Source organism: Moschus berezovskii, chromosome 2 (assembly GCF_049115385.1).
Source record: "Moschus berezovskii isolate FMDL1 chromosome 2, NW_MosBer_1.0, whole genome shotgun sequence".
NCBI classification, from domain to species: Eukaryota; Metazoa; Chordata; class Mammalia; order Artiodactyla; family Moschidae; genus Moschus; species Moschus berezovskii.
The window spans coordinates 73,879,771-73,888,509 of NC_142461.1; the positions used below are offsets into that span (position 1 = coordinate 73,879,771).

Here is an 8,739-nt window from a genome sequence, read left to right on the forward strand (position 1 = left end):
CACCCACCCCCTGCCCACTCCTCCCCTGGACCCCACCACACCCCCACACCATACACCCACACTAAAAAGCAATAAAAATGTTACCTATTTGGGGTAGGGTGAGAGTACAGGGGTTGGAGGCCGGGTGAAATTGTGGAGCAGTGTCCAACTCTTTGCAACCCTTTGGCCTGTAACCCACCAGGCTTCTCTGTCCTTGGGATTTCTGAGGCAAGAATATTGTAGTGGGTTGCCATTTCCTTCTCCAGATCTTCTCAACCCAGGGATCGAACCTGCATGTCTTATGTCTCCTGCATTTCAGGCAGATTCTTTACCTGCTGAGCCATCAGCAAAGCCCCATGAACAGTGGTTAGATGCCATGAAGTAGGTGGCAATGCCTTAACCGTATGCATGTTGTCAGGCTCTAGAGTTTCTCCCATCCTTGTCAAGAGGAGTGTTAACCTTCTCTCCTTTCATACAACACGTGGTACCATTTAAGACACAACCATTTTTTTTTTTTAAATGTCACATCTAGAGGTGGAAGCATCAGTGGATCTGGGCATAAGAACAGCACGGGTAGAGGCCGGGGAGCCCTGAAGGCTGACAGCACGGGATGCCGTGTTCTCCTGAGACCTCACGTTCTCACACATCAGAACCTTGAAAGATGCCTGCCTATCATGGTCCCAGTTTACTTCGAGGAGACTGACAGACAGTGAGGGCTAGAAACAAATGTAACAAATTCCTTTGTTGGGTCAGGAAGATCCCCTGGAGAAGGAAATGGCAACCCACTCCAGTATTGGTGCCTGGGGAAATCCCATGGACAGAGGAGTCTGTTGGGCTACAGTCCATGGGATGTCGAAGAGTCAGACATGACAGGAACAAATTCCTTTATGCCACCCCATTGCTCGGGATTTGGAATATTATACTTCCAGAACATGACATTCTTTTTTTGTTTTAACTGAAGTGTGGCTAACTTACAAGATTATATTGCTTTCAGGTATATAACATAGTAATTCTATATTTTTATAGACTTAACTCCACACGGTTATTATAAACTATTGGCTATATTCCCTGTGCTGTACACGACAGCCTTGTCACTTACTGATTTTATCCTAGTAGCTTGTACCTCTTAATCCCCTTTCCCTGTTTTGTCCCTCCCCCACCCTTCCCTCCTCTATAAGCATGAGTTTGTTCTCTGCATCTGTGAGTCTATTTCTGTTTTGTTATAATGACTCTTTTCTTTTTAAATTTTCTAGATTCCACGTATATGTGAAAGGATGCGGTATTTGTCTTTCTCTGACTTGTTTCACTAAGCATTATAGCCCCCAGTCCATCCATGGATATGAATGACATTCTTAAATTATTAACTACATTAATATTAAATATAACTAAAATACAACTAATCATTGATATATACTGACAGTGATTAATATTTTCATAAATAATTCCATTGAATTAGAGAGAAGCAAAAGATAGAGCATTGAAGGTACCTCTGTGTTTGTGCATAAACATATACTGTAGGTATGTGAGGTTTTTAAGGCATTTTCAGAGACATTTCTCACTCTGTGACCTTGTCACAGACAAGGTCCTTGTCCCTGGGGCTTTCAGACCTTGGGTCTCACTCGGTGTTTCAGGGTGGGCTTAGCTCCCAAGCAGAGCAAAGTCACAATGGATATTGTTTTGACAATAAGTTGGAAAGCCCAGCATTATTTAGAAAGAAAGTCACATCTAAGATGCTTTCAACTTAACAGGCATGAAGATGGGAAGACCCAGACAACAGAATTTCTTCAGGAGTTGTGGGAAGGAAGAGGGATAGAGCCAAGGATTGTGAAGTCTTCATTTTTGGTACATTTCTGAAAGTCACAGGCGGTCTAGATGCATCCAGATGGGTACAGAGGAGGCAGGGAACAAGACCTGATGGCCAGTGGCAGCTCCCACAGGTACAGTGGAAGAAGTGTCCAGAAGATGTCCCCTGATATGGTCTAATATGTGTTCTCCCCGTAAGTACATATGTTGAAGCCCTAACCTCCCATGGGACACTGTTTGGAATTAGGAACTTTAAGGGTGTAATTAAAGTTACTCCCAATGTCCTTAAAGAAGAGGAAGAGGCCTTAGGGAGGTACACACACAGAAGAGACGTAATATGAGGATGCAGTGAGAAGATGGCCATCTGCAAGCCAAGAAGACAAGTCTCACCAGAAACCAACCCTACCAGCTCCTTCATCTTGGACTTTCAGCCTCCAGAAATAAATTCCTGATATTTAAGCCACTCAGTGTGAGGAGTCCTATTATGGCAGCCCAAAGTAATCAAGACACCTCCAAACAGCCCCTCGGGCCATTGTTGGGTGGGCTGTCCCAGCACTAGCAGCAGGAGTTGGCTTTGTATGTCCCCCTGGTGTGGCATGTAGGGTCTCAAAGGCCCTAATGGGGGTCTTGGAGATGCTTCAAAGCCATATGGCCCAGCAGAAGGCTAGGGACCTTAAAGATAGTTTGGAACTTTGAAACTGGATGTGAAACATGGAAGCTAATGTCTGCAGCATAAATACCAGCCCATCAGACCATCTGGACAATTTCATCAGTTCCAGGTCAGTGGTACCAGTCCCACACGTGCCAGTCCTGCCTCATTGTACCAGAAGTCAGGGAGCACCCAGAAAATGCCCTGTGGATGCAAGAGTCCCCATTTTCCTTCCACTGCTCAGGTCACCTAAGCCACACCCCTCTCTCCATCTGTCCAAGGAAGGGAAAGGAAGAAGGTGGGGAAGGGCAGAAAAGGAAAGGCAGAATTTACCCCAAAAGAAACAAAAGTACCTGGAGAGTCTATTCAAACTATAGGCTCAGACAAAGACTGCCAGATTAGACTAAATTAAGTACCTTTTGGTCTCCCGCCTCCCATAGGAAGGGGCCTCATAGGAAAATCATGTCAGTAACAGGCAGATTAAGGAAAACACATTTTTCTGCACCGCTGAGTGTGATGAGTCATCCCTGACTCCACTAGAGCTCTTTATGAGTACATGCATCTATGTGTGTGTCTGTGTATGCATATATTTTATATAAAACTATCTAGTGTCTTACAAGATAGGCATCTCACTCAAAGAGGGATTAAATGCTGCCTAAATTTTAGAAAAATTTTCTCCTGATTAAAAATTGCCCTGGGAAGCCTATGATAGCACTTCTCCATTTAGGTCCAAAGCATTTACCATCTGGTCACATGTCTAACAAACTACAGCCTGAGGATACACTCACCCTTCCAACCAGGCAACACTGCCCCTCTCATCTCTGTGAAATCCTCCCCACCCCTTCACAGGGGAAAATCTCATTCCTTTTGGGCTATCCTGCTCATACACTGAAGATCCATGGATGGGACCCTTATCCTACTTGCAGGTTACCTTTCCCACAACACGCCATACTACTGCTGGATACAGACAACATGATGGCTTATGAACCTCACTGCAGGTCAGTAATAACACAGAGGAGAAATCGGATTGGGTAGTTAGATCCCCCCATATGGCCCCCATTTTCGTTTTGCTTTTTGAAAGCAATTTACCACGTGTTTTACCACTGAGGAGCAATTAAAACAAAACAGAATTTTTTTTTAATATTTATGTTTTTTAAGTTCTCAACAAGTATTTTTAGGCCCCTATGCCTAATGAATAGGGAAACAATGGAAACAGTGACAGACTTTATTTTCTTGGGTTCCAAAATCACTGCAGATGATGGTGACGGGAGTCATGAAATTTAAAGATGCTTACTCCTTGGAAGAAAATTTATGACAAATCTAGTTCAGTTCAGTCGCTCAGTCGTATCCGACTCTCCGCGACCCCATGAATCACAGCACGCCAGGCCTCCCTGTCCATCACCAACTCCCGGAGTTCATTCAAACTCATGTCCACAGAATCGGTGATGCCATCCAGCCATCTCATTCTCTGTCGTCCCCTTCTCCTCCCACCCCAACCTTTCCTAGCATCAGAGTCTTTTCCAGTGAATCAACTCGTCGCATGAGGTGGCCAAAGTACTGGAGTTTCAGCTTTAGCATCAGTCCTTCCAATGAACACCCAGGACTGATCTCCTCTAGAATGGACTGATTGGATCTCCTTGCAGTCCATGGGACTCTCAAGAGTCTTCTCCAGCACCACAGTTCAAAAGCATCAATTCTTCGGCGATCAGCCTTCTTCACAGTCCAACTCTCACATCCATACATGACCACTGGAAAAACCAAAGCCTTGACTAGATAGACCTTTGTTGGCAAAGCAATGTCTTTGCTTTTTAATATACTATCAAGGTTGGTCATAACTTTCCTTCCAAGGAGTAAGTGTCTTTTAATTTCATGGCTGCAATCAGCATCTGCAGTGATTTTGGAGCCGAAAAAAATAAAGTCTGACACTGTTTCCACCGTTTTTCCATCTATTTCCCATGAAGTGATGGGACCAGATGCCATGATCTTTGGTTTCTGAATGTTGAGCTTCAAGCCAAACTTTTCACTCTCTTTCACTTTCATCAAGAGGTTTTTGAGTTCCTCTTCACTTTCTGCAATAAGGGTAGTGTCATCTGCATATCTGAGGTTATTGATATTTCTCCCGGCAATCTTGATTCCAGCTTGTGCTTCTTCCAGCACAGCATTCCTCATGATGTACTCTGCATATAAGTTAAATAAGCAAGGTGACAATATACAGCCCTGACGTACTCCTTTTCCTATTTGGAACCAGTCTGTTGTTCCATATCCAGTTCTGACTGTTGCTTCCTGACCTGCATACAGGTTTCTCAAGAGGCAGGTCAGGTAGTCTGGCATTCCCATCTCTTTCAGAATTGTCCACAGCTTATTGTGATCCACACAGTCAAAGGCTTTGGCATAGTCAATGAAGCAGAAATAGATGTTTTTCTGGAACTCTCTTGCTTTCTCCATGGTTCAGCAGATGTTGGCAATTGGATCTCCAGTGCCTCTGCCTTTTCTAAAACCTGCTTGAACATCTGGGAGTTCACGGTTCACATATTGCTGAAGCCTGGCTTGGAGATTTTTGAGCATGACTTTACTAGCGTGTGAGATGAGTGCAATTGTGCGGTAGTTTGAGCATTCTTTGGCATTCCCTTTCTTTGGGATTGGAATGAAGACTGACCTTTTCCAGTCCTGTGGCCACTGCTGAGTTTTCCAAATTTGCTGGCATATTGAGTGCAGCACTTTCACAGAATCATCTTTCAAGATTTGAAATAGCTCAACTGGAATTCCATCACCTCCATTAGCTTTGTTCGTAGTGATGCTTTCTAAGGCCCACTTGACTTCACATTCCAAGATGTCTGGCTCTAGGTCAGTGATCACGTTATCGTGACTATCTTGGTCATGAAGATCTTTTTTGTACAGTTCTTCTGTGTATTCTTGCCACCTCTTCTTAATATCTTCTGCTTCTGTTAGGTCCATACCATTTCTGTCCTTTATTGAGCCCATCTTTGCATGAAATGTTCCCTTGGAATCTCTAATTTTCTTGAAGAGATCTTTTGTCTTTCCCATTCTGTTGTTTTCTTCTATTTCTTTGCATTGATCACTGAGGAAGACTTTCTTATCTCTCCTTGCTATTTTTTGAAACTCTGCATTCAGATGCTTATATCTTTCCTTTTCTCCTTTGCTTTTCGCTTCTCTTCTTCTCACAGGTATTTGTAAGGCCTCCTCAGACAGCCATTTTGCTTTTTTGCATTTCTTTTCCATGGGGATGGTCTTGGTCCCTGTCTCCTGTACAATGTCACGAACCTCCGTCCAGAGTTCATCAGGCACTCTATCTATCAGATCTAGTCCCTTAAATCTATTTCTCACTTCCACTGTATAATCATAAGGGATTTGATGTAGGTCATATCTGAATGGTCTAGTGGTTTTCCCTACTTTCTTCAATTTCAGTCTGACTTTGGCAATAAGGAGTTCATGATCTGAGCCACAGTCAGCTCCTGGTCTTGTTTTTGCTAACTGTATACAGCTTCTCCATCTTTGGCTGCAAAGAATATAATCAATCTGATTTCGGTGTTGACCATCTGGTGATGTCCATGTGTAGAGTCTTCTCTTGTGTTGTTGGAAGAGGGTGTTTGCTATGACCAGTGTGTTCTCTTGACAAAACTCTATTAGCCTTTGCCCTGCTTCATTCCGTGCTCCAAGGCCAAATTTGCCTGTTACTTCAGGTATTTCTTGACTTCCTACTTTTGCATTCGAGTCCCCTATAATGACAAACCTAGACAGCATATTAAAAAGCAGAGATGTTATTTTGCCAGCAAAGGTCTGTCTAGTCAAAGCTATGGTTTTTCCAGTAGTCATGTATGGATATGAGAGTTGGATGTAAAGACGGCTGAATGCTGAAGAATTGATGCTTTTAAACTATGGTGTTGGATACTCTTCAGAGTCCCTTGGATTGCAAGGAGATCAATCCAATCAATCATTAAGGAAATCAGCTCTGAATATTCATTGGAAGGACTGATGCTGAAGCTGAAATTCCAATACTTTGGCCACCTGATACAAAGAGCTAACTCATTAGAAAAGATACTGATTCTGGGAAAGATTGAAGGCAGGAGAAGTGGACGATAGAGGACCAGATGGTTGGATGGCATCACTGACTTAATGGACATGAGTTTGAGCAAGCTCCCGAGATGGTGAAAGACGGGAAGCCTGGTGTGCTGCAGTCCATGGGGTCACAAAGAGTTGGACATGACTGAGAAACTGAACAAAAACATACCTAATGGAAGGGGCTTCCCAGGTGGTGCTAGTGGTTAAGAATCCACCAGCCAATGCAGGAGACAGCAGACATAAAAGAGATGTGGGTTCGATCCCTGGGTCAGGAAGATGCTTCAGAGAAGGAAATGTCAACTCACTCCAGTATTCTTGCCTGGAGAATTCCATGGACAGAGGAGCCTGGCAAGCTACAGTCAATAGGGTTACAAAGAGTTGGACAGACTTAGCAACTAAGCATGAGCATGATAACTAAAGAAGGAGGCAGACAACCCCAGAACACCACGCACCTTCGGCAGGATCTGCCCTGGCTCTGACCTCAGGAGGATACCTGTGTTCATCCAAAGAGGTCAGGTACCAGGAAACACGGTGGAAAATTCACAAGGTGCTGGAAACTAGGGAGAGGTGCTAGAGTGGGAACCAAGTGGGAGAGTCAAAGCCAGGAGACATTAATAGGAGAAAGAGGATGATGGAGAGGAAAAAAAATGCATTTCTAAAAAGCAAGGGGAAATAAGGGTGGTGTGGGGACGGGGAGGTTGCAAAGCAGGTCAAGGTGAGTTCGGGATGAATTTCACAAGCCCTGGTCTGTGGTCTTTCTGCTTAGTTTTTGCCTGGATTAGTTCTTCTCCCTATGCTGGGATAGGACTTTCAGTGCCCTTACAGTCTTGGGGGACACAGAGGGTTGACCTACAGGACGAAACTTCATTACACTAAGTAGCCTCACAGAGGACCACAAGAGGGGCAGAGATGGTGATTTACAAGGTACCAAAGGAGGCTCATCTTGTTAGGGCTTTCAGGGGAGACAAGTGGGACTGGAGAGATGGCAGCCAGAGGACACATTGCAATGCTGCCTCTCTTTCCTGACCCAGAGAGGCCATGAGGCTCTTCTCCTTGACCTCAGTCAGGCTCAGAAAACGCAGGTCTTCCCTCTCAGAATGCTCCAACCCTGCTCTGTCAAATAAAGAAGGGGCCAGTCATATAAAAAATTTTAATAATTAAAGTTAAACCAAAAATTCAGTTCTACTGGCTAGTTGCAAATTATTGGGCAACACAGAGAGTGAACTTTTACATCACCAAAGAAAGTTCTGTTGGATGTGCTGATCCAAAAAAAAACCACTTAGCAGGTGATGGGAGACCCTGTTAACTATTAGTTTGGGCTCAAAGACTATAGGGATTTTGAATTGGGAAATTATGAAAGCAATTTTAATCTGAAAAATCTCAAAGTAAACATTTTAAGTTACTGAATTATTCATCCAAAGGATTTTCCCAAGAAATATCAAGGCAAGAACTCATGTGTTAGCAAACTCAGATAGTACTTAAGATTTCCACAAAATAATAAAAGTTATTTCACTGATTTTCCTTGATTCTTTCCTATTAACATGTATGATGAATATGGGGAAAAATCATGTTCTGAGTGGTTTATAAGAATCACAAAAATAACATCCCACTCACCAGGAAAATTTTGAAAATAAATGCTTTTTTGCCTCCACCCACATAGTCACTTTATGTAGAGACCACAGTTGTTCATTTGTTAATGATTCACAGTGTTTGAGTCACCTCTGGGGTGGTCTGCAGACACTGTCCATATTAGCAACCCTGAATGTTTTGATAGCTATCTGTGTGGGTTGTTCTTAAAGCAGGCAGGACCATCTTTTGACCCTAAATAAAGACCTAGAATGTACCTGTCATATTTTGCATACATAAATCAGCCAAAAAGATTAAAAACTTCCACCTGAGCATTGGCAAATACATCATGAAGATTGATGAAGGATCACATGATTGTTTGGAAAGCCACCTGCAACTCATCAGAAGCCTCAGAAACCAGCTCTTCAAAGAACAACTCTGTTGATCTCAGATCAAAGAAGGAAAAGCAGAGGAAAAAATTCAGGCAAATATTTCACTCCATTGTCTGCTGACTTCCTTTAAAAAAAAAAATTTACCCAAGGACATCGTGGCAATGTCCTCAGTCTCTGCATAGACTCTCCTCTAGTCTCCAAACATTCCATCTATGACTCGTGTGTTTCTTCCATGAACAAATGATTTATCTTTTTGAATATGATTCTTTC

At 43.2% G+C, this 8,739-nt stretch overlaps 1 non-coding gene across 1 annotated transcript; it reads right to left on the reverse strand.

Annotated features, from left to right (window-relative positions):
- Positions 1 to 334: 334 nt before the first annotated feature.
- Positions 335 to 460, reverse strand: LOC129538772 (U6atac minor spliceosomal RNA). Its single transcript, XR_008682312.1, has one exon. It is a non-coding gene; the product is annotated as a U6atac minor spliceosomal RNA (small nuclear RNA).
- Positions 461 to 8,739: the final 8,279 nt, after the last annotated feature.